This window comes from Abramis brama (assembly GCF_963993115.1).
Source record: "Abramis brama genome assembly, chromosome: 22".
Classification (NCBI taxonomy): Eukaryota; Metazoa; Chordata; class Actinopteri; order Cypriniformes; family Leuciscidae; genus Abramis; species Abramis brama.
Genome location: NC_139984.1, coordinates 28516992 through 28542675, shown reverse-complemented (window position 1 = coordinate 28542675; position 25684 = coordinate 28516992). Strand labels below are relative to the sequence as shown.

General features: G+C 41.0%; 1 protein-coding gene across 1 annotated transcript in view; it reads left to right on the top strand.

Annotated features, from left to right (window-relative positions):
* The first annotated feature begins 321 nt into the window (after positions 1-321).
* mdp1 (magnesium dependent phosphatase 1) overlaps positions 322-25684 on the top strand; it is a 77014-nt gene continuing 51651 nt past the window's right edge. The window contains exon 1 of the mRNA XM_084098082.1: positions 322-332. The gene's annotated coding sequence lies outside the window, so the exon portion shown is untranslated. The remainder of the gene's footprint in view (positions 333-25684) is intronic.

Below are 25684 nucleotides of genomic sequence, written 5' to 3'. Positions count from 1 at the left end.
ATGTAATGCTCATTAAAGCATTTTAACACTGTAACTCAAACACCAGACTGGGTTGCTGTGGAGTCACAAACCCTCATGCCAAAATTAAACTAACCACCCTCTGGAGTGGTGGCCCAAATTTGACTACCCTATGGAATCCGGACATATTTTAAATGTGGCGAGACCGGGAATTGAATCCTGGTCTCTGGTGGGCAGCTGCATCAGACACCTGATACTTAGATCACCACACCATTGCGGACCCCTAGAGTGGAAATCTTAAATCACAATCAACACTTTCAATGACTAGTTGTAGACATACCTTCCAGCTCATGCAGGAAGTCTTGAAAGTGTTCAAGGATCTGGGTCTCCTTGTGGTGCTTGTTGCAGCCCCTTTCGCTCATCTCCGGCGCCAGATGGGAAGTGATGTAATGAGAGTCAACCTATGATCAAAACATAATGGGAAGTGATGTAATGAGAGTCAACCTATGATCAAAACATAATGAAACTCATTACATTCTTCTAAAAGTACGCGAAGAAGCAGCAGAAGGAAGAAAGGACATACCATGGTATAATAAAGAGATGGTCCAAGGCAGCTCTTCAAGAAAGTGTATAACGCTTTAATTTCATGTGGCTTACATCATCAAATCATCAACATGTTTCAGCCTGATGTCGGCTTTTAAGCCGCCTGAAATAAAGGCATTTTAAACATTCTTGAAGAGCTCCCTTGGACCATATCATGGGTCACCAATACCATGACCTATAACTATGCTATAGAACACTATTGGACAGCATACCGACTCGTCATCTCCGGCGTAAGTAAGGTAGAGGTCTCACCAAAATTAAAATGATCTAGTCATAAACCATTATCTAGTCACCCTTGTGTCCATGGAAAGGCAGGTTAAGGCAGTTCCATTCAAACAAGGGTGTCTGGGTGTCTGCATTTTCATTTTGGAGTGAACAATCCCTTACATGCTACATGAATAAAAACGTACTCGGTTACCTAATGTAACCTCGGTTCTCTCTAGAAGAGGGAACAAGTATTGCGTAAGTTGCTTACGCTACGGGAAAGTTCTCTTTCTTCGAGATCTGAAGCCAACAATTATCCTTAATTTTGTAGTTATTGTCAATGCAGTGCGGCAGCCGGCAGACCATGGCAAGCGACATTAGTGTGCCCATTGGTTGCCTCAGCAGCAACTGCTTAAGCCTATCAGTGAGCTCCGTGTGTTGACGCGCCCTTCACACCCCTCTAACCGTCAGGATGGGTGTGGTCAGCATGTATATAAGGAAGGCTCACGGGCTGAGAATCTGGTTTTCACAGTCTGAAGCGCAAAAGCTCATGGCACGACACGGCAGGTTACGCAATACTCGTTCCCTCTTCTAGAGAGAACCGAGGTTACATTAGGTAACCGAGTACGTTCTCTTACGAGAGGTTCTCTCGTATTGCGTAAGTTGCTTACGCTACGGGAACCCATTGTCAACGCCGTGTGCGCCGAGCATCCAATGCATGAGTCCCGGGGAACCGGGGAAAAACACATGCTGGAGCTGGTGGCCAGTCAGATAACGGGCCAGCACATGTAACAAGCACTTCATATAACACAAAGAATAGTAACAGTACTCGAACGTAGTCTGCGCAGGAGTGACTGGACAGAGCATTCGTTTCACTTATACTGATAAAAGTTTGGCCTGCAAGGCAGGAACTTCCAGGTTATAAAATCTCACGAATGTAGACGGGGAGGCCCAGCCCGCCGCCATACAAATATCGTGAATGGAAATCCCGCTGGACCAATCCCACGACGAGGCCATGCCTCTAGTAGAGTGGGCCCTGATACCCATAGGGCACTGCAGGTGTTTGGAGGCGTAAGCTGCTGTGATCGCGTCCACTATCCACCTGGACAGGCTCTGTTTCGAAGCGGCGAGACCTTTGGTGCGCCCTCCAAACGAAACAAAGAGCTGCTCGGAACGCCTAAAGGCGGCGGAGCGCGTGATGTAAGCTCTCAGCGCCCTGACAGGGCATAAGAGACTATCACTGTCCCCGCTATCGTACGTTGGCAAAGCCGACAGGGAGATGGCTTGCGCTCTAAAGGGGTTACCAATCGCTTTGGGGATGTAACCGTGTCTCGGTTTGAGGATGACTTTGGAGTCATTCGGTCTGAACTCAAGACATGCGGGGCTAACAGATAGCGCATGTAAATCACCCACGCGTTTAACTGAAGACAGAGCTATCAGAAAAATGGTTTTGAGCGAAAGGTATTTCAAATCCACAGAGCAAAGCGGTTCAAAGGGAAAAGCCTTCAGGGCCTCCAGGACCAAGGACAGATCCCACATAGGAACCGAGGGGGGCCGCGGGGGATTCATCCGCCTAGCTCCTCTGAGGAAGCGGATGACAAGCTCATTCCTCCCTAATGCACGGCCGCGCGTCGTCTCTGCGAACGCTGCGATAGCCGCCACATACACTTTGAGCGTGGAAGGGAACCTGCCCTTGTCCAACAGCTCTTGTAGGAAGGAGAGCACCCGTGGGACCCCGCATGTGCGTGGATCCGCGCTCTTTATAGCACACCATTTAGAAAACACAGACCATTTAGATGCATAGAGCCGTCTCGTGGAAGGTGCTCTAGACTGCGTGATCGTGTCTATGACCCCTTCTGGCAGGACAGCGGGTATCCGTTGATTATCCACGCATGCAGAGACCAGCGCTCTGGATGGGGATGCCAGATCGATCCCCCGGCCTGAGAGAGGAGATCCTTTCTCACCGGGATCGGCCACGGGGCTAAGTGCGAAAGCCTCACTAGCTCTGGGTACCAGATTTGGTTCTCCCATCGCGGGGCTATGAGGAGCACTGGAAGGTGCGTTTCCCTGATCCGTCTGATGACCTGTGGTAACAGGGAGACCGGGGGAAAGGCATACAGCGGGAGGCTGGGCCAGATTCGGGCCAGCGCATCCTCGCTCTTTGAGAAGGACGTCGGGCAGTGAGCATTGTCTCTCGACGCAAAGAGATCGACTTCTGCCCTGCCGAATAGGCGCCAGAGTGACTTGACTGTCTGGGGGTGCAGAGAACATTCTCCCGGGGGAATATTGTCTCTGGACAGTCTGTTTGGGCCGACGTTCAGGTGGCCTGGCACGTGCGCGGCTCTCAGCGAGCGCAACGAGCGATGAGCCTACACGAGGAGGCGTTCTGACAGTTTGCAGAGGTTTCTGGATCTGACACCGCCCTGCCTGTTCACATAGGACACCACAGACATGTTGTCTGAGCGAACTAGCACATGGTGACCTCGTATGAGTGGGAGGAAGCGCTTGAGCGCGTTCTCGACCGCTATCATCTCCAAGCAGTTTATGTGGAGGCATTTTTCCTGGTCTGACCACAGGCCAAAGACCGGTTTGCCCTCAAACAGAGCGCCCCAACCCACGTTGGACGCGTCCGTCGAGATAACTTTGCGGTACGAGACGGCACCCATTGTCACCCCCTGCTGGTGGGTGCTAGTCACCCCCTGCTGGCCGGCTGCTAACCAGGGCTTCAGTGCTGAAACACAGATCTGAGTCACTCTGATTCGAATGCCGCCGGAAGCCCAGGCTCTGTGAGGCACTCGGGCTTTTAACCAGCGTTGTAGCGGGCGCATACGCAGTAGACCCAGCTGAAGTACTGCTGCAGCTGAAGCCATACACCCCAGCATCCTCTGAAATTTCTTGAGGTGCGGCCAGGTGTCGGATGCAGCGCGCGCGCTGTGCCGACAAGCAAGCCGTCATTGCCACAGAGTCCAGTTCCAAACCCAGAAAGGAGGTTGACTGACTGGGCATTAGTGAGCCCCTGGATCCAGTTGACCGTGAGACCCAAGCTTTCCAGGTGGCTGAGAAGCACTGTTCTGTGAGCGATGAGCTCTTCCTCTGACTGTGCCAGAATCAGCCAATCGTCCAAATAGTTCAAAATTCGCATTCCCTGACCTCTCAGGGGAGCGAGAGCCGTGTCCATGCACTTCGTGAATGTACGGGGTGCTAAAGACAGGCCGAACGGCAGGACGGTGAACTGATATACCTGTCCGTCGAAGGCGAATCTCAAGAATGGCCTGTGACGGGGTATTATCTGGATCTGAAAATAAGCATCTTTTAGATCGAGGGAGATAAACCAGTCTTTCGGGCGAATCTGCGTGAGAATCTGCCTGGTTGTGAGCATTTTGAACGGTCTTTTCATAAGAGCTTTGTTCAAATGTCTCAGATCTAAAATCGGTCTGAGAGCTCCATCCCTCTTGGGAACGAGAAAATAACGGCTGTAAAAGCCTGACTCGCTCAGAGAAGGCGGTACCAGTTCTATAGCCCTTCCCCATTCACTTTCGTCTCGGTTCGCGCCTGAAAGCGCGGGGGACGGCTAGCGAATTGCAGAATATAACCATCTCTTACTGTGCTCAGCACCCATTCTGACACGCCTGGAATAGCTTCCCACGCTTTCACGTGTGCAGCCAGGGGTAGAATGGCCTCCGGGCTCTGATTGCCGTGTGTCACGGGCTCGAGAGCTTGATACAGAGGCGCGCGCGCGCTTTTGGTGCTTAGATGCGGCGTCTCGCATGTAGTGATGACCGGCCGCTTTACACACAATGTCCCGGTGGCTTTGGACGGGGAGCTTAGAGTGTGATGCGCAAGGGAGGCGTCGGGGGCGAAACATCTGTTAATGTCTGTGAACGCTTGAGGGCGGGGACAGGGCTTACATTCGAAACATGACCAGCAGTGAGAAGCCGTGTAACAGAGCGGGCAATGGGTAGGTGTGGGCACAGAGAAGTGGACACGTGACCTACTTCTAACACTCGAGCGGCTTTTGCCCGCTTTATGAGAGTGGGCTCTGTGCGAGACATGGGATTTATAGTGCTTGTGTGCAGGGGTGAACACAGAAAAGTGGGCACATTTACTGCACATGCGGCGTAAGCCGTGCAACCAGACATTACACTCTTTTTGAGATTTCTCTGAGTCGCCGTGAAAACGGCGGTTGTACGCAGGCGAGAAGGTGGATTTACCGGCTCGTTGTCTGCGGGATGAGTGTTATGTGTATGCTAGGTCAAAGAGATGTGTTTTTAGTCTAGCTTTGAACTGACAGAGTGTGCCTGCTTCCCGGACAATGTTAGGAAGACTGTTCCAGAGTTTTGGTGCTAAATAGGAAAAGGATCTACTGCCAGCAGTTGATTTTGATATTCTAGGTATTATCAACTGGCCGGAATTTTGAGATCGCAATAGACGTGAGGGACTATAAAGCGTTAAGAGCTCGCTCAAGTACTGCGGAGCTAAACCATTTAGTGCTTTGTAAGTAATCAGCAATATTTTAAAATGTATACGATATTTAATAGGCAGCCATGCAGTGTTGACAGAACCGGGCTAATATGGTCATACTTCCTGGTTCTGGTAAGAACTCGAGTTGCTGCGTTTTGGACCAGCTGTAATTTGTTTATTAAGCGTGCAGGGCAACCACCCAGTAGAGCATTACAATAATCTAGCCTCGAGGTCATGAACGCATTAACTAATTGTTCCGCATTTGTCAATGAGAGCATATGACGTAATTTAGATATATTTTTAAGATGGAAAAATGCGGTTTTACAGATACTAGACACGTGACTTTCAAATGAAAGATTGGTATCAAAGAGCACACCCAGGTTCCTAACCGACGACGAAGACTTAACAGAGCAGCCATCAAGTGTTAGACAGTATTCTAGGTTATTACGTGAGGAAATTTTTTGTCCAGTAATTAGAATCTCTGTTTTTTCAGAATTTAGTAGTAGGAAATTACTAGTCATCCAATTTTTTATATCAGCTATGCATTCTGTTAATTTTGTTAATTGGTAAGTTTCGTCTGGGCGTGAAGAAATATAGAGCTGAGTATCATCAGCATAACAGTGAAAATTGATTCCATGCTTCCTAATGATATCTCCTAAGGGTAGCATGTACAGAGTGAACAGCAACGGTCCTAGTACTGAGCCTTGTGGTACGCCATACTGAACTTGTGATCGATAAGACATCTCTTCATTTACTGCTACAAACTGATAACGGTCAGATAAGTATGATTTAAACCATGCTAGAGCAATTCCACAGATGCCAACATCGTTTTCGAGTCTATTTAAAAGAATGTTGTGGTCAATAGTATCAAATGCAGCACTAAGATCGAGTAACACTAATAGAGAGATACAACCACGATCGGATGATAAGAGCAAATCATTTGTGACTCTAATGAGAGCTGTCTCAGTACTATGGTACGGTCTAAATCCTGACTGGAAATCCTCGCAGATATAATTTCTTTCTAAAAAGGACAGTTGTGAAGATATTGCCTTTTCTAGTATCTTTGACAGATAAGGTAGATTCGAGATCGGCCTGTAATTGACTAATTCTGTAAGATCAAGTTGCGTTTTTTTAACAAGCAGTTTAATCATAGCCAGCTTAAAGGTTTTCGGTACATATCCTAATGACAAAGATGAATTAATGATATTAAGAAGAGGATCTATGACTTCTGGAAGCATCTCTTTCAGTAGCTTAGACGGTATAGGGTCTAACATACGTACATGTTGTTGATTTAGATGATGTAACGAGTTTAGTAAATTTTTCCTCAGGGAGACTACAATGCACTGCCTGATGCAATACTGTAGTAGACGGTTGCATAGTTATAATTTTCTCCCTGATATTATCAATCTTGTTAGTAAAGAAGTTCATAAAGTCATTACTGCTGTGCTGCTTGGAAACTTCTGGGGTTGAAGATTTATTTTTCGTTAGTTTAGCCACAATTTCAAATAAATACCTAGGGTTTTGTTTATTTTCTTCTAATAGGGTTGAAAAATAAGCAGATCTAGCAGCTTTTAAAGCCTCTCTGTATGCAATCGAACTCTCTTTCCATGAAATGCGAAATACCTCTAGTTTTGTTTTTTTCCAGTTGCGCTCCATTTTTCTGGCTGCTCTCTTAAGGGCCTGAGTGTGCTCATTATACCACGGCGTTGGACTATTTTCTTTAATCTTCTTTAAGCGCAAAGGAGCAACTGTCTAAAGTGCTGGAAAAGAGAGAGTTAAAAGTTTCTGTCGCAATATTTAGTTCTTCTAAGCTATCTGGGATGCTGAGATGATGAAACTGATCAGGAAGATTATTGATAAAGCAGTCTTTAGTAGCAGAAGTGATAGGTCTAACATATTTGTAACACGGCGTCTGCTTTGCAGCCTTGGCTAAATGAATTTTACACGAGACTATGATGATCTGAGATGTCTTCGCTCTGCTGCAGAATTTCAACGGCATCAACATTTATTCCGTGTGATAATATTAGATCTAGAGTATGATTACGACAATGAGTAGGTCCTGACACGTGTTGTCTAACTCCAATTGAGTTCAGAATGTCTTTAAATGCTAATCCCAATGCATCTTTTTCGTTATCCACATGTATATTAAAATCACCAACAATTAGGACTTTATCTGCGGCCAATACTAACTCTGATAGAAACTCAGCAAATTCTTTGATAAAGTCTGTATGGTGCCCTGGTGGCCTGTATACAGTAGCCAGCACAAATGTTAAACGTGATTTATCATGTACACTAGATAGTGTTACATTTAGCAACAACACTTCAAAAGAATTATATTTAAAACAAGACTTCTCAGTAATTCTGAAGATATTGCTATAAATTACAGCAACACCTCCTCCTTTGCCTTTCAGACAAGGTTCATGTTTATAACAGTAATCTTGCAGGGTGGACTCATTTAAAGTAATATAATTGTCTGGTTTTAGCCAGGTTTCTGTCAAACACAGCACATCTAGGTTATAGTCTGTAATCATATCATTAACAATAAGTGCTTTTGAAGTAAGGGATCGAATATTCAGCAACCCAAGCTTTATCATTTGTTCATTCGTATTACAGTGTATGTCTGTTTTTTATTTGTTGAACATCAATTAAATTTTTACCCTCGAATGGGTTTAGGAGTTTTTTGTATGTCCTAATTCGGGGAACAGACACAGTCTGTATATGATGATATCTAGGTGAAAGAGGCTCTATGTGATGGGATTTATCTGACCTTGGTGAGGTGAGACAGCTAGCAGACGGTCGGTTTAGCCAGTCTGTCTGCTTCCTGACCTGAGCCCCAGATCGTCATGTTTGAGCTCTAAGACTATGTGCCATATTACTAGAGAAAATGTCTATGAATTCTATATTATTAATATTATTCTATAATAATAATAATAATAATAATAATAATAATAATAATATTATATATATATATATATATATAATTCGGGAATAAGCGAAAACATAAACCATTGAGCCTGCTACTAACAATCTGTTTCTATGGCAACCATGGCGCGTCATATTGTTTGGTTACGTCCCAGAGTTTGATTACGTCACAGACAGCAAGACTCGTTTGCCGTCACTGCAGTTGAGCGATATTCCGAGCAGAAGTCAAAAATATATATTGCGAAAAATATATTTAGATTTACATTTACATTATATTTACGGCAGTGATCACCAGTGCGAAGCTGGAGGTTGATTTACCTGAGGACTTGACGCTGGCTGACTTTGATATGATCGACTCAACCTCAGCGTGTGTAGAGAGAGATGAGCAGCTGGAGAATGAAGTTAAAAGTGTCATCTCAGAGTTGGTGTCACCAACAGAAGTGGTAGGGAGCAGCAGTGGGATCGATGCTTCTCCTGAAACCCCTGAGAACAGCCCAACAGGTGAATGTTAAACATGCACAACAGGTCAACATGCACCACTGATAACGTTACATTTTCTATATTCAGGGCAGGGGCGCGGGAAGTATAGGGGAGCTTTTCACAGGATTGTAAACTCAGCGGAGAAAAAATGTAATTTACATTTATTAATTTTTATCATTTAGTAATTTATTTGTAATAAACAGTTTAAGTGGGCTATAAAAAAAGATTTCTGCGCGGCTCCGGTTTCGAAGATGCACGACTTCGAGGCGAATCTGACCGAGCGTGTCTCATCACATCAGCACCCAGTTTGCGAATGTTGAAATTAGTTGATCACATTTACAAAATGAGCCTACAATAGAATAATAAGCCTTTTTTTAATGAACATAAAGGTCAAAGTTCATTAAAAATGTTCAGGAAACTAAATGTTCAGTGAAATTAGAAAATATTTAAGAGATCATTAATTTAGTTGTATGCATACAGTACGTTCTCATATCCATTTATTGTGTTCTAATGTCAAATAATAATCTTAAGGTTTACTGGGTTTTACACTATTCATTTGTAGTGTGGTTGGTGAAGTGTAGCTTCTAAATAAACATCATCATCTGTGCACCTTATTTCTCTCGCTGCTGATTCCTGATGGTTTCAAGAAAAATTACTCCTAGTAATTACTCCCTATGTTTCAAAGAATAGTACAACAGCGAGCGTGTCGAGTATAAATGTAACATTAACAATGAGATGCAAACAGAAATGTCTCTCAAGTCAGACTAATTTTTCATGTCTAATGGTTTGAGATGTTTGTAATAACTTATGTTTTTCTTTTGTTTTTCAGAAAGTACCAAAGTGTGGATGATGAAGAAAATGAGTGGATTCTTTCAAAGGCTTTTTGGTGTTCCAGAGCCACTGTGTGTCCCAGTCATTCCTCAGACAACATCTGAAACGGATCTGGTCGATACCGAGCAATTAAGTGTCCCAGCTCCAAGAGTTTCTGAGCAGGATCCTCAAGTGGATCTGGCTGATCCAGAGGAGTCCAGTGTCCCAGGTCTAAACCGTTCTGAGCCAGAACCAGTGTCCTCTGAAGGTCAGGCAGTTGAAGTCAGGGATGCCATCTCAGATCTGAAGAGCCCTACATTGGTGTGTGATGATCTGAGCGACTCAGCAGGGCCTTCAGGGAGCAGCAGTGGGATTGATCAGGGTGGCATGGATGCTTCTCCTGAAACCCCTGAAAAGATCAGCCCAAAAGGTGAATGTCAACAGAGCATTTGAGATGCAACATTACAATGTACACTCTGTAAAGTTTCAGGAGTGACAATGAGTGGCAGTGAGTGGAGTCCACTAAATTATCATTCCATGTGTGTTTGGAACACGACTCACTCTTGCAATGTTGCCAGATCCACTTATTGTAAGCGTTTTTGTTTAAGCTTGGCTCATACAGCGATTGAATTTATGGCATTATTAAAGTGTGCAGGTCGCAATATTACATTTATTTAGCTTTTTTATGGGCTTGCTCACCAATCTGCTTGCAAGATCTGGCAACAAGAATGAGTCAAGGCTGATCCCACTTCCCCCCTATGATTTCTTGCACCGCACATAAAGAAGAGATACACGTCTGTCATCTCTCATATCTCTCGTCGTACGTCATTAACAACTAGTTGACCGATTCGGTTCCGTACACACTGTGTCGAATTTTTGCAAATGCAGTTGTCACTCTGGTAAATTACTGAACTGTGTGTGTACAGAACAAATGAGATGCAAACAGAAATGTCTTTCAAGTTTTAACAACTGTTCATCTTTGATTTGACAGCAGTAGACCCAAAACTCGCAATGTCTACCAACCTCAGAGAGGTGTGTCTGGAGGTATACGTCAACGGCGAGTTCTACAGCAGTGACAGTCACTGGGTATCAGTAGAGGAAGATGCGCAGTTGGAGTTTACCATCCCCGATGCCATCTACGACCATTTCGGTAGCTCGGCAGTGATCAGTGCTGAGCTGGAGGTTGATTTACCTGAGGACATGTCAGTCAGTTACAGCTTTTTAGAGGGCGACGCTGTGCAGGCTGACTTTGATATGATCGACTCAACCTCAGCGTGTGTAGAGAGAGATGAGCAGCTGGAGAATGAAGTTAAAAGTGTCATCTCAGAGTTGGTGTCACCAACAGAAGTGGTAGGGAGCAGCAGTGGGATCGATGCTTCTCCTGAAACCCCTGAGAACAGCCCAACAGGTGAATGTTAAACATGCACAACAGGTCAACATGCACCACTGATACATTTTCTATATTCAGGGCAGGGGCGCGGGAAGTATAGGGGAGCTTTTCACAGGATTGTAAACTCAGCGGAGAAAAAATGTAATTTACATTTATTAATTTTTATCATTTAGTAATTTATTTGTAATAAACAGTTTAAGTGGGCTATAAAAAAGATTTCTGCGCGGCTCCGGTTTCGAAGATGCACGACTTCGAGGCGAATCTGACCGAGCGTGTCTCATCACATCAGCACCCAGTTTGCGAATGTTGAAATTAGTTGATCACATTTACAAAATGAGCCTACAATAGAATAATAAGCCTTTTTTTAATGAACATAAAGGTCAAAGTTCATTAAAAATGTTCACGAAACTAAATGTTCAGTGAAATTAGAAAATATTTAAGAGATCATTAATTTAGTTGTATGCATACAGTACGTTCTCATATCCATTTATTGTGTTCTAATGTCAAATAATAATCTTAAGGTTTACTGGGTTTTACACTATTCATTTGTAGTGTGGTTGGTGAAGTGTAGCTTCTAAATAAACATCATCATCTGTGCACCTTATTTCTCTCGCTGCTGATTCCTGATGGTTTCAAGAAAAATTACTCCGAGTAATTACTCCCTGTCGTTTCAAAGAATAGTACAACAGCGAGCGTGTCGAGTATAAATGTAACATTAACAATGAGATGCAAACAGAAATGTCTTTCAAATCAGACTAATTTTTCATGTCTAATGGTTTGAGATGTTTGTAATAACTTATGTTTTTCTTTTGTTTTTCAGAAAGTACCAAAGTGTGGACGATGAAGAAAATGAGTGGATTCTTTCAAAGGCTTTTTGGTGTTCCAGAGCCACTGTGTGTCCCAGTCATTCCTCAGACAACATCTGAAACGGATCTGGTTGATACCGAGCAATTAAGTGTCCCAGCTCCAAGAGTTTCTGAGCAGGATCCTCAAGTGGATCTGGCTGATCCAGAGGAGTCCAGTGTCCCAGGTCTAAACCGTTCTGAGCCAGAAGAACCAGTGTCCTCTGAAGGTCAGGCAGTTGAAGTCAGGGATGCCATCTCAGATCTGAAGAGCCCTACATTGGTGTGTGATGATCTGAGCGACTCAGCAGGGCCTTCAGGGAGCAGCAGTGGGATTGATCAGGGTGGCATGGATGCTTCTCCTGAAACCCCTGAAAAGATCAGCCCAAAAGGTGAATGTCAACAGAGCATTTGAGATGCAACATTACAATGTACACTCTGTAAAGTTTCAGGAGTGACAATGAGTGGCAGTGAGTGGAGTCCACTAAATTATCATTCCATGTGTGTTTGGAACACGACTCACTCTTGCAATGTTGCCAGATCCACTTATTGTAAGCGTTTTTGTTTAAGCTTGGCTCATACAGCGATTGAATTTATGGCGTTATTAAAGTGTGCAGGTCGCAATATTTCATTTATTTAGCTTTTTTATGGGCTTGCTCACCAATTTGCTTGTAAGATCTGGCAACAAGAATGAGTCAAGGCTGATCCCACTTCCCCCCTATGATTTCTTGCACCGCACATAAAGAAGAGATACATGTCTGTCATCTCTCATATCTCTTGTCGTACGTCATTAACAACTAGTTGACCGATTCGGTTTCGTACACACTGTGTAGAATTTTTGTAAATGCAGTTGTCACTCTGGTAAATTACTGAACTGTGTGTGTACAGAACAAATGAGATGCAAACAGAAATGTCTTTCAAGTTTTAACAACTGTTCATCTTTGATTTGACAGCAGTAGACCCAAAACTCGCAATGTCTACCAACCTCAGAGAGGTGTGTCTGGAGGTATACGCTGTGCAGGCTGACTTTGATATGATCGACTCAACCTCAGCGTGTGTAGAGAGAGATGAGCAGCTGGAGAATGAACCTGAATTGGATCTGGTCGATCCCAAGAAATCATGTGTTCCAGGTCCAAGCGTTCCTGAGCTGGAACCGGAATTGGATTTGGTTGATTCAAATGAATCATGTGTTCTAGGTCCAAGAGTTCCTGAGCTGGAACCGGAATGGAATTTGGCTGATTCAGATGAATCATGTGTTCCAGGTCCAAGCGTTCCTTATGCATGCACTTCCGAGCAGGAGCTAGTCCAAGAAAAAAACAGTTTTCCATTGGAGGAGCGTGTGAAGGGCTGTATACAGCATCGGAAACCTGTCACTGCGGTCTGGGACAACATCTTCATTGGAAATGAGTAAGTCTACAACACATTAATATAAACCTAATATAGACTAATATAAACCATGTGATTAATAATGTAATGCAGAAGTAGGAACAGGAATCAAACATAATTATATTTCTACATTGTAAATCCTGTGCAGTGAAAGACTAATATTGGCTGTTGTGTTCTTGTGCAGAGAGATAGCAAGGGACCGAATGAAAATAAAGGAGCTGGGTATTACTCACATCCTCAACGCTGCTGCTGTGAAGAAGCTGAGGTTCCCATGGGAGAAAGACCCGAGTGAAACCGTTAATACAGGGGAGAGATACTACAGAGGCATGAACATCACTTATTGTGGCTTGCCTACAACGCACAGTTCCAAAATCAGCAAATACTTCGTGTCAGCTGCCAAATTCATCCTCAATGCCAAGAAAAACCCAAAAAGTAAGATCTTTTATCAAGTGTTCTGGAGTGACAAACTGTTTGGGACTTTTTCTTACTGTCTTTCTCCTTTTATTTCCACAGATAAGGTGTTCATTCACTGCACTGAGGGTGTCAGCTATGCCCCTACTCTTTTTCTGGCATATCTCATGATTTACCATTACATGACTTTGGAGGATGCCATTGATCATCTCATAGAGGTAAGATATATCAAGCCCGACATAGACTTCCTGAAGCAGCTGGAAATCCTCAATGAGGAACTTGAGCACAGAAACAACAGCTGGAAAAAAGGTGCTGTAGAGTAACAAGTTTACATAAACGGAGCAATTCCAAGAGGGTCCTTACACCATCAGGGCTCGGCCCCTAAAAATACTTGTAAAAATGTAAATCGTTTTTTAACAGGCCTGGGGCCTCATTTATAAAACTTTGTGTAGGATTTGCGTCAGAAGTGGCGTACGGATGAAACATAGGACGTGCATACGCACAGAAATATTCGGATTTATAAAACCGTGCACACGCACATACTATGCAGTTTTCCCTTAATAAATCACAATCAATTCTAAATGTAGCGCAGCTTTTGCGGCTTCATGTCACGCCCATAGTTGCCGATAAATAGTCCGTGAAACGCCCACAAGTTAATATTCATCGATTGCGAAATCATGGCAAACACAGAGAGGAAATCAAAAAAACGTAACTTCACTCAATGTGAAGTAGAAGTTAGCGTTGGCGAGGTGGAAAAGAGGAGAAAAATGTTGTTTGGAGGGCACAGTGTGGACATTACTAATGCCAAAAAGGCACTTGAGTGGCAAAAGGTTGCAGATGCCGTAAATGCTGTATCCTCACTACTTTGGACTGAAATAAAAAAGAAATGGTCGGACATCAAAGTCGAGGCAAAAAAGCGTCTAGCACTCCATCGCCAGAGTGTGACAAGCTACAGATGTTGGTTATAATCTACCTGGAAATGGGAAATAGTTCAGCGCAAATGTAATTTCTTGCAGCTTTCTGAATGGTTGAGACATAGCCTACGTCATACGTTATTTTATAAAAAATAAAACAAACTAAAGGCATAGGCTATGCATGAATACCATGATTCCATAGCTGATGAAGAAATTTTTACCATGAAAACAACTTTCCCCAATGGACAATTAATACATCTATCTATTTATCTATCTATCTATATAGCTCCCTAATTATCTATCCATCTGTCTATCTAATTGCATCTATCTGCTCCGCCAGACGGACACATTGACGAGAATATCAGTTTTGTACATTATTTCGTTCTGTTTACATATTATTTATAAGGATGAATTGCATAACATGCCAATATTATTGCAGAACATATTTCACTTTTCTTTTTGCAAATATGTGTTAATTTGCATTTCTGTTGTAATTTTCGTTTGATTTTGTTTGTTTTACACTGCAGATCGATCAAACGGGTGTTCGTGTAGGCTGTTAATTGTAAGACTTGCTTTGTGAAGTTTCATGTTATTTATGAGAGGCAGTATTGCCATTTCTTTTACACAACGGTCTACAGTTTCACACACTTTCACGTGTTTCTTCCATCTGCCGACGGTGTCGCCATTTCTCATTTCACCTGTTTTTGTGCGTACGCCTGGGTCAGAGTTTGCGTGAAGGACCGCACAATTTCCCATCAAGTTTGCTTTTCATAAATACCAATTATTGCGTAGGGAGCGGCGTACGCCTTCTTTTGTGGGTACGCAACATTTATAAATGAGGCCCCTGGTCCTTGTGAGATGCGAGACAGTGTGGCGTGCATGTGATGCTCATTTGCACTTGCGCCACCGTCTCCGCTCTGCTTGCCACAATGATCACAGGTTTTTATATCTGCTCTATTTGTATCTCTTTACTTTTTATAACCAGAGAACAGATTAAAGTGCACAAATTAAAAAAAATAGATTAGATTTAAAAAAAAAAAAGAAAAAAGATTTGTATCTCTGCTCTATTTTTTATCTGTGCACTTTAAAAAAAAAAAAAATTGGGGTTCCATTTGTGCCAAAAATGAGTCAAATGCTTTGTACAATACATTTGTCCTTGACAACAGTCATTGCCTAGTTGTTCAGATAAATTAGGATATGTTGATATGTATGTTCTCTGTTTACGTCATCTTGCTCTGTCGTCTGGTTCCGTCATCTATCTAGATGTCGTCTTGTTCTGTCATCTTTACTGTCGTCTCTTTCTGTCGTCTCTTTCTGTCATCTGGTTCTGTCGTCTTAAGTCAAGTCAAGTCATCTTCATTTATATAGCGCTTTTAACAATGTAGATTGTTCCAAAGCAGCTTTACAGAGATACAAGGATAGTTTAAAGTTGAATAAAGTTATTTTCCAGCTAAAGTTAATTTAATTGATTCTCTTCGGTCGCAACGATCATTAGTTATTAACTTAGGGGCCGCTAACACAACACCGCTTTAACAGGAAACTCTACACAGACTTTAAACGCGAAACCTGTGAGAGCGCTGATGGCGTGCACATGCGTATTAAGAGTTCAGTCTATTGGTATGCGCGTTTGAATATATGTGCGCAGGTTTGTAATTCCCTACAAACCAAGCCTTAAAAAACTACTTGTCTGGCCTTAACATTTTGATAAAGAAGTGTATCACAATCAGATACGCAAACCGAATTTTCCCGACAACGCTTTATCTGTAGAGTGGTAAAGGGAACCTCCATAAGGAGAAACTAGTTGGCACTTTAGCACCCCGCTATGACATCGGGTCCAGGCGCAAGTCCTTTATCAGATCTGGATACAGCCTGGATCCGGCAGGCTGCGGGAAAACCTCGGGATATACAAAAACACTAAAATGAGCGTAGATGCCATTCTTCTTATGATGTAACGAGTACATCAGGATTTATGGGAAGTGTTCCCGGTTCCGGCTGACCTGATCTATGCAGCCTAACATTGAATTATAGAAGTCTATAATGTGTTATGTGTATGCTAGGTCAAAGAGATGTGTTTTTAGTCTAACTTTGAACTGACAGAGTGTGCCTGCTTCCCGGACAATGGTAGGAAGACTGTTCCAAAGTTTTGGTGCTAAATAAGAGAAGGATCTACCGCCAACAGTCGATTTTGATATTCTAGGTATTATCAACTGGCCGGAATTTTGAGATCGCAATAGATGTGAAGGACTATAATGCGTTAAGAGCTCGCTCAAGTACTGCAGAGCATATGGCGTAATTTAGATATATTTTTAAGATGGAAAAATGCGGTTTTACAGATACTAGACGCGTGACTTTCAAATGAAAGATTGGTATCAAAGAGCACACCCAGGTTCCTAACAGACGACGAAGACTTAACAGAGCAGCCATGAAGTGTTAGACAGGATTCTAGGTTATTACGTGAGGACATTTTTTGTCCTATAATTAGAATCTCTGTTTTTTCAGAATTTAGTAGTAGGAAATTACTAGTCATCCAATTTTTTATATCAGCTATGCATTCCGTTAATTTTGTGAATTGGTAAGTTTCGTCTGGGCGTGAAGAAATATAGCTGAGTATCGTCAGCATAACAGTGAAAACTAATGCCATGCTTCCTAATGATATCTCCTAATGGTAGCATGTACAGAGTGAACAGCAACGGTCCTAGTACTGAGCCTTGTGGTACGCCATACTGAACTTGTGATTGATGAGTCATCTCTTCATTTACTGCTACAAACTGATAACGGTCAGATAAGTATGATTTAAACCATGCTAGTGCAATTCCACAGATGCCAACATAATTTTCGAGTCTATTTAAAAGAATGTTGTGGTCAATAGTATCAAATGCAGCACTAAGATCGAGTAACACTAATAGCGAGATACAACCACGATCGGATGATAAGAGCAAATCATTTGTGACTCTAATGAGAGCTGTCTCGGTACTATGGTACGGTCTAAATCCGGACTGAAAATCCTCGCAGATATCATTTCTTTCTAAAAAGGAACACAGTTGTGAGGATACTGCTTTTTGTAACATCTTTGACAGAAAAGGTAGATTCGAGATCGGCCTGTAATTGACTAATTCTGTAGGATCAAGTTGCGGTTTTTTAATAAGTGGTTTAATCATAGCCAGCTTAAAAGTTTTCGGTACATATCCTAGTGACAAAGATGAGCTAATGATATTAAGAAGAGGATCTATGACTTCTGGAAGCATCTCTTTCAGTAGCTTAGTCGGTATAGGGTCTAACATACATGTTGTTGATTTAGATGATATAACGAGTTTAGTAAATTCTTCCTCTCCTATAGCAACGAATGAATCAAATTTTTCCTCAGGGAGACTACAATGCATTGCCTGATGCAATACGGTTGCATAGTTATAATTTTCTTCCTGATATTATCAATCTTGTTAGTAAAGAAGTTCAGAAAGTCATTACTGCTGTGCTGCTTGGAAACGTCTGGGGTTGAAGATTTATTTTTTGTTAGTTTAGCCACAATTTCAAATAAATACCTAGGGTTTTGTTTATTTTCTTCTACTAGGGTTGAAAAATGAGCAGATCTAGCAGCTTTTAAGGCCTCTCTGTATCCAATCGAACTCTCTTTCCATGAAATGCGAAATACCTCTAGTTTTGTTTTCTTCCAGTTGCACTCCATTTTTCTGGCTGCTCTCTTAAGGGCCCGAGTGTGCTCATTATACCACAGCGTTGGACTATTTTCTTTAATCTTCTTTAAGCGCAAAGGAGCAACTGTGTCTAAAGTGCTGGAAAAGAGAGAGTTAAAACTTTCTGTCGCAATATTTAGTTCTTCTAAGCTATCTGGGATGCTGAGATGATGAAACTGATCAGGAAGATTATTGATAAAGCAATCTTTAGTAGCAGAAGTGATAGGTCTGACATATTTGTAACACGGCGTCTGCTTTGCAGCCTTGGCTAAATTAACACGAGACTAGATGATGATCTGAGATGTCTTCGCTCTGCTGCAGAATTTCAACGGCATCAATCAACATTTATTCCGTGTGATAATATTAGATCTAGAGTATGATTACGACAATGAGTAGGTCCTGACACGTGTTGTCTAACTCCAATTGAGTTCAGAATGTCTTTAAATGCTAATCCCAATGCATCTTTTTCATTATCCACATGTATATTAAAATCACCAACAATTAGGACTTTATCTGCAGCCAATACTAACCCTGATAGAAACTCAGCAAATTCTTTGATAAAGTCTGTATGGTGCCCTGGTGGCCTGTATACAGTAGCCAGCACAAATGTTAAACGTGATTTATCATTTATACTAGATAGTGTTACATTTAGTAACAACACTTCAAAAGAATTATATTTAAAACAAGACTTCTCAGTAATTCTGAAGATATTGCTATAAATTACAGCAACACCTCCCCCTTTGCCTTTCAGACGAGGTTCATGTTTATAACAGTAATCTTGCAGGGTGGACTCATTTAAAGTAATATAATTGTCTGGTTTTAGCCAGGTTTCTGTCAAACACAGCACATCTAGTTTATAGTCTGTAATCATATCATTAACAATAAGTGCTTTTGAAGTAAGGGATCGAATATTCAGCAACCCAAGCTTTATCATTTGTTCATTCGTATTACAGTGTATGTCTGTTTTTTATTTGTTGAACATCAATTAAATTTTTACCCTTGAATGGGTTTAGGAGTTTTTTGTATGTCCTAATAGGACGGTTACAAAAAGTAGTAGACAGTTGCATAGTTATAATTTTGTCCCTGATATTATCAATCTTATAAGTGAAGAAGTTCATAAAGTCATTTATGCTGTGTTGCTTGAAGCTTGAAGCTTTCTTTTTCGTTAGTTTAGCCACTGTTTCAAATAAATACCTAGGGTTTTGTTTATTTTCTTCTAATAGGGTTGAAAAATAAGCAGATCTAGCAGCTTTTAAGGCCTCTCTGTATGCAATCGAACTCTCTTTCCATGAAATGCAAAATATCTCTAGTTTTGTTTTCTTCCAGTTGCGCTCCATTTTTCTGGTTGCTCTCTTAAGGGCCTGAGTGTGCTCGTTGTACCACGGCATTGGACTATTTTATTTAATCTTCTTTAAGTGCAACGGAGCAACTGTGTCTAAAGTGCTGAAAAAGAGAGGGTTAAAAGTTGGTAGCATGTACAGAGTGAACAGCAACGGTCCTAGTACTGAGCCTTGTGGTACGCCATACTGAACTTGTGATTGATGAGTCATCTCTTCATTTACTGCTACAAACTGATAACGGTCAGATAAGTATGATTTAAACCATGCTAGTGCAATTCCACAGATGCCAACATAATTTTCGAGTCTATTTAAAAGAATGTTGTGGTCAATAGTATCAAATGCAGCACTAAGATCGAGTAACACTAATAGCGAGATACAACCACGATCGGATGATAAGAGCAAATCATTTGTGACTCTAATGAGAGCTGTCTCGGTACTATGGTACGGTCTAAATCCGGACTGAAAATCCTCGCAGATATCATTTCTTTCTAAAAAGGAACACAGTTGTGAGGATACTGCTTTTTTTAACATCTTTGACAGAAAAGGTAGATTCGAGATCGGCCTGTAATTGACTAATTCTGTAGGATCAAGTTGCGGTTTTTTAACAAGTGGTTTAATCATAGCCAGCTTAAAAGTTTTCGGTACATATCCTAGTGACAAAGATGAGCTAATGATATTAAGAAGAGGATCTATGACTTCTGGAAGCATCTCTTTCAGTAGCTTAGTCGGTATAGGGTCTAACATACATGTTGTTGATTTAGATGATATAACGAGTTTAGTAAATTCTTCCTCTCCTATAGCAACGAATAAATACAATTTTTCCTCAGGGAGACTACAATGCATTGCCTGATGCAATACGGTTGCATAGTTATAATTTTCTCCCTGATATTATCAATCTTGTTAGTAAAGAAGTTCATAAAGTCATTACTGCTGTGCTGCTTGGAAACGTCTGGGGTTGAAGATTTATTTTTTGTTAGTTTAGCCACAATTTCAAATAAATACCTAGGGTTTTGTTTATTTTCTTCTACTAGGGTTGAAAAATGAGCAGATCTAGCAGCTTTTAAGGCCTCTCTGTATCCAATCGAACTCTCTTTCCATGAAATGCGAAATACCTCTAGTTTTGTTTTCTTCCAGTTGCACTCCATTTTTCTGGCTGCTCTCTTAAGGGCCCGAGTGTGCTCATTATACCACAGCGTTGGACTATTTTCTTTAATCTTCTTTAAGCGCAAAGGAGCAACTGTGTCTAAAGTGCTGGAAAAGAGAGAGTTAAAACTTTCTGTCGCAATATTTAGTTCTTCTAAGCTATCTGGGATGCTGAGATGATGAAACTGATCAGGAAGATTATTGATAAAGCAGTCTTTAGTAGCAGAAGTGATAGGTCTGACATATTTGTAACACGGCGTCTGCTTTGCAGCCTTGGCTAAATTAACACGAGACTAGATGATGATCTGAGATGTCTTCGCTCTGCTGCAGAATTTCAACGGCATCAATCAACATTTATTCCGTGTGATAATATTAGATCTAGAGTATGATTACGACAATGAGTAGGTCCTGACACGTGTTGTCTAACTCCAATTGAGTTCAGAATGTCTTTAAATGCTAATCCCAATGCATCTTTTTCATTATCCACATGTATATTAAAATCACCAACAATTAGGACTTTATCTGCAGCCAATACTAACCCTGATAGAAACTCAGCAAATTCTTTGATAAAGTCTGTATGGTGCCCTGGTGGCCTGTATACAGTAGCCAGCACAAATGTTAAACGTGATTTATCATTTATACTAGATAGTGTTACATTTAGTAACAACACTTCAAAAGAATTATATTTAAAACAAGACTTCTCAGTAATTCTGAAGATATTGCTATAAATTACAGCAACACCTCCCCCTTTGCCTTTCAGACGAGGTTCATGTTTATAACAGTAATCTTGCAGGGTGGACTCATTTAAAGTAATATAATTGTCTGGTTTTAGCCAGGTTTCTGTCAAACACAGCACATCTAGTTTATAGTCTGTAATCATATCATTAACAATAAGTGCTTTTGAAGTAAGGGATCGAATATTCAGCAACCCAAGCTTTATCATTTGTTCATTCGTATTACAGTGTATGTCTGTTTTTTATTTGTTGAACATCAATTAAATTTTTACCCTTGAATGGGTTTAGGAGTTTTTTGTATGTCCTAATAGGACGGTTACAAAAAGTAGTAGACAGTTGCATAGTTATAATTTTGTCCCTGATATTATCAATCTTATAAGTGAAGAAGTTCATAAAGTCATTTATGCTGTGTTGCTTGAAGCTTGAAGCTTTCTTTTTCGTTAGTTTAGCCACTGTTTCAAATAAATACCTAGGGTTTTGTTTATTTTCTTCTAATAGGGTTGAAAAATAAGCAGATCTAGCAGCTTTTAAGGCCTCTCTGTATGCAATCGAACTCTCTTTCCATGAAATGCAAAATATCTCTAGTTTTGTTTTCTTCCAGTTGCGCTCCATTTTTCTGGTTGCTCTCTTAAGGGCCTGAGTGTGCTCGTTGTACCACGGCATTGGACTATTTTATTTAATCTTCTTTAAGTGCAACGGAGCAACTGTGTCTAAAGTGCTGAAAAAGAGAGGGTTAAAAGTTGGTAGCATGTACAGAGTGAACAGCAACGGTCCTAGTACTGAGCCTTGTGGTACGCCATACTGAACTTGTGATTGATGAGTCATCTCTTCATTTACTGCTACAAACTGATAACGGTCAGATAAGTATGATTTAAACCATGCTAGTGCAATTCCACAGATGCCAACATAATTTTCGAGTCTATTTAAAAGAATGTTGTGGTCAATAGTATCAAATGCAGCACTAAGATCGAGTAACACTAATAGCGAGATACAACCACGATCGGATGATAAGAGCAAATCATTTGTGACTCTAATGAGAGCTGTCTCGGTACTATGGTACGGTCTAAATCCGGACTGAAAATCCTCGCAGATATCATTTCTTTCTAAAAAGGAACACAGTTGTGAGGATACTGCTTTTTTTAACATCTTTGACAGAAAAGGTAGATTCGAGATCGGCCTGTAATTGACTAATTCTGTAGGATCAAGTTGCGGTTTTTTAACAAGTGGTTTAATCATAGCCAGCTTAAAAGTTTTCGGTACATATCCTAGTGACAAAGATGAGCTAATGATATTAAGAAGAGGATCTATGACTTCTGGAAGCATCTCTTTCAGTAGCTTAGTCGGTATAGGGTCTAACATACATGTTGTTGATTTAGATGATATAACGAGTTTAGTAAATTCTTCCTCTCCTATAGCAACGAATAAATACAATTTTTCCTCAGGGAGACTACAATGCATTGCCTGATGCAATACGGTTGCATAGTTATAATTTTCTCCCTGATATTATCAATCTTGTTAGTAAAGAAGTTCATAAAGTCATTACTGCTGTGCTGCTTGGAAACGTCTGGGGTTGAAGATTTATTTTTTGTTAGTTTAGCCACAATTTCAAATAAATACCTAGGGTTTTGTTTATTTTCTTCTACTAGGGTTGAAAAATGAGCAGATCTAGCAGCTTTTAAGGCCTCTCTGTATCCAATCGAACTCTCTTTCCATGAAATGCGAAATACCTCTAGTTTTGTTTTCTTCCAGTTGCACTCCATTTTTCTGGCTGCTCTCTTAAGGGCCCGAGTGTGCTCATTATACCACAGCGTTGGACTATTTTCTTTAATCTTCTTTAAGCGCAAAGGAGCAACTGTGTCTAAAGTGCTGGAAAAGAGAGAGTTAAAACTTTCTGTCGCAATATTTAGTTCTTCTAAGCTATCTGGGATGCTGAGATGATGAAACTGATCAGGAAGATTATTGATAAAGCAGTCTTTAGTAGCAGAAGTGATAGGTCTGACATATTTGTAACACGGCGTCTGCTTTGCAGCCTTGGCTAAATTAACACGAGACTAGATGATGATCTGAGATGTCTTCGCTCTGCTGCAGAATTTCAACGGCATCAATCAACATTTATTCCGTGTGATAATATTAGATCTAGAGTATGATTACGACAATGAGTAGGTCCTGACACGTGTTGTCTAACTCCAATTGAGTTCAGAATGTCTTTAAATGCTAATCCCAATGCATCTTTTTCATTATCCACATGCATATTAAAATCACCAACAATTAGGACTTTATCTGCGGCCAATACTAACCCTGATAGAAACTCAGCAAATTCTTTGATAAAGTCTGTATGGTGCCCTGGTGGCCTGTATACAGTAGCCAGCACAAATGTTAAACGTGATTTATCATTTATACTAGATAGTGTTACATTTAGTAACAACACTTCAAAAGAATTATATTTAAAACAAGACTTCTCAGTAATTCTGAAGATATTGCTATAAATTACAGCAACACCTCCTCCTTTGCCTTTCAGACAAGGTTCATGTTTATAACAGTAATCTTGCGGGGTGGACTCATTTAAAGTAATATAATTGTCTGGTTTTAGCCAGGTTTCTGTCAAACACAGCACATCTAGGTTATAGTCTGTAATCATATCATTAACAATAAGTGCTTTTGAAGTAAGGGATCGAATATTCAGCAACCCAAGCTTTATCATTTGTTCATTCGTATTACAGTGTATGTCTGTTTTTTATTTGTTGAACATCAATTTAATTTTTACCCTCGAATGGGTTTAGGAGTTTTTTGTATGTCCTAATAGGACGGTTACAAAAAGTAGGCTAGTAGACGGTTGCATAGTTATAATTTTGTCCCTGATATTATCAATCTTATAAGTGAAGAAGTTCATAAAGTCATTTATGCTGTGTTGCTTGAAGCTTGAAGCTTTCTTTTTCGTTAGTTTAGCCACTGTTTCAAATAAATACCTAGGGTTTTGTTTATTTTCTTCTAATAGGGTTGAAAAATAAGCAGATCTAGCAGCTTTTAAGGCCTCTCTGTATGCAATCGAACTCTCTTTCCATGAAATGCGAAATATCTCTAGTTTTGTTTTCTTCCAGTTGCGCTCCATTTTTCTGGCTGCTCTCTTAAGGGCCCGAGTGTGCTTGTTGTACCACGGCGTTGGACTATTTTATTTAATCTTCTTTAAGTGCAACGGAGCAACTGTGTCTAAAGTGCTGAAAAAGAGAGGGTTAAAAGTTGGTAGCATGTACAGAGTGAACAGCAATGGTCCTAATACTGAGCCTTGTGGTACGCCATACTGAACTTGTGATCGATGAGACATCTCTTCATTTACTGCTACAAACTGATAACGGTCAGATAAGTATGATTTAAACCATGCTAGTGCAATTCCACAGATGCCAACATAATTTTCGAGTCTATTTAAAAGAATGTTGTGGTCAATAGTATCAAATGCAGCACTAAGATCGAGTAACACTAATAGCGAGATACAACCACGATCGGATGATAAGAGCAAATCATTTGTGACTCTAATGAGAGCTGTCTCGGTACTATGGTACGGTCTAAATCCGGACTGAAAATCCTTGCAGATATCATTTCTTTCTAAAAAGGAACACAGTTGTGAGGATACTGCTTTTTCTAATATCTTTGACAGAAAAGTTAGATTCGAGATCGGCCTGTAATTGACTAATTCTGTAGGATCAAGTTGCGTTTTTTTAACAAGTGGTTTAATCATAGCCAGCTTAAAAGTTTTGGTACATATCCTAGTGACAAAGATGAATTAATGATATTAAGAAGAGGATCTATGACTTCTGGAAGTATCTCTTTCAGTAGCTTAGTCGGTATAGGGTCTAACATACATGTTGTTGATTTAGATGATATAACGAGTTTAGTAAATTCTTCCTCTCCTATAGCAACGAATGAATCAAATTTTTCCTCAGGGAGACTACAATGCACTGCCTGATGCAATACTGTAGTAGACAGTGGCATAGTTATAATTTTCTCCCTGATATTATCAATCTTGTTAGTAAAGAAGTTCATAAAGTCATTACTGCTGTGCTGCTTGGAAACGTCTGGGGTTGAAGATTTATTTTTCGTTAGTTTAGCCACAATTTCAAATAAATACCTAGGGTTTTGTTTATTTTCTTCTAATAGGGTTGAAAAATGAGCAGATCTAGCAGCTTTTAAGGCCTCTCTGTATGCAATCGAACTCTCTTTCCATGAAATGCGAAATACCTCTAGTTTTGTTTTCTTCCAGTTGCGCTCCATTTTTCTGGCTGCTCTCTTAAGGGCCTGAGTGTGCTCGTTGTACCACGGCGTTGGACTATTTTCTTTAATCTTCTTTAAGCGCAAAGGAGCAACTGTCTAAAGTGCTGGAAAAGAGAGAGTTAAAAGTTTCT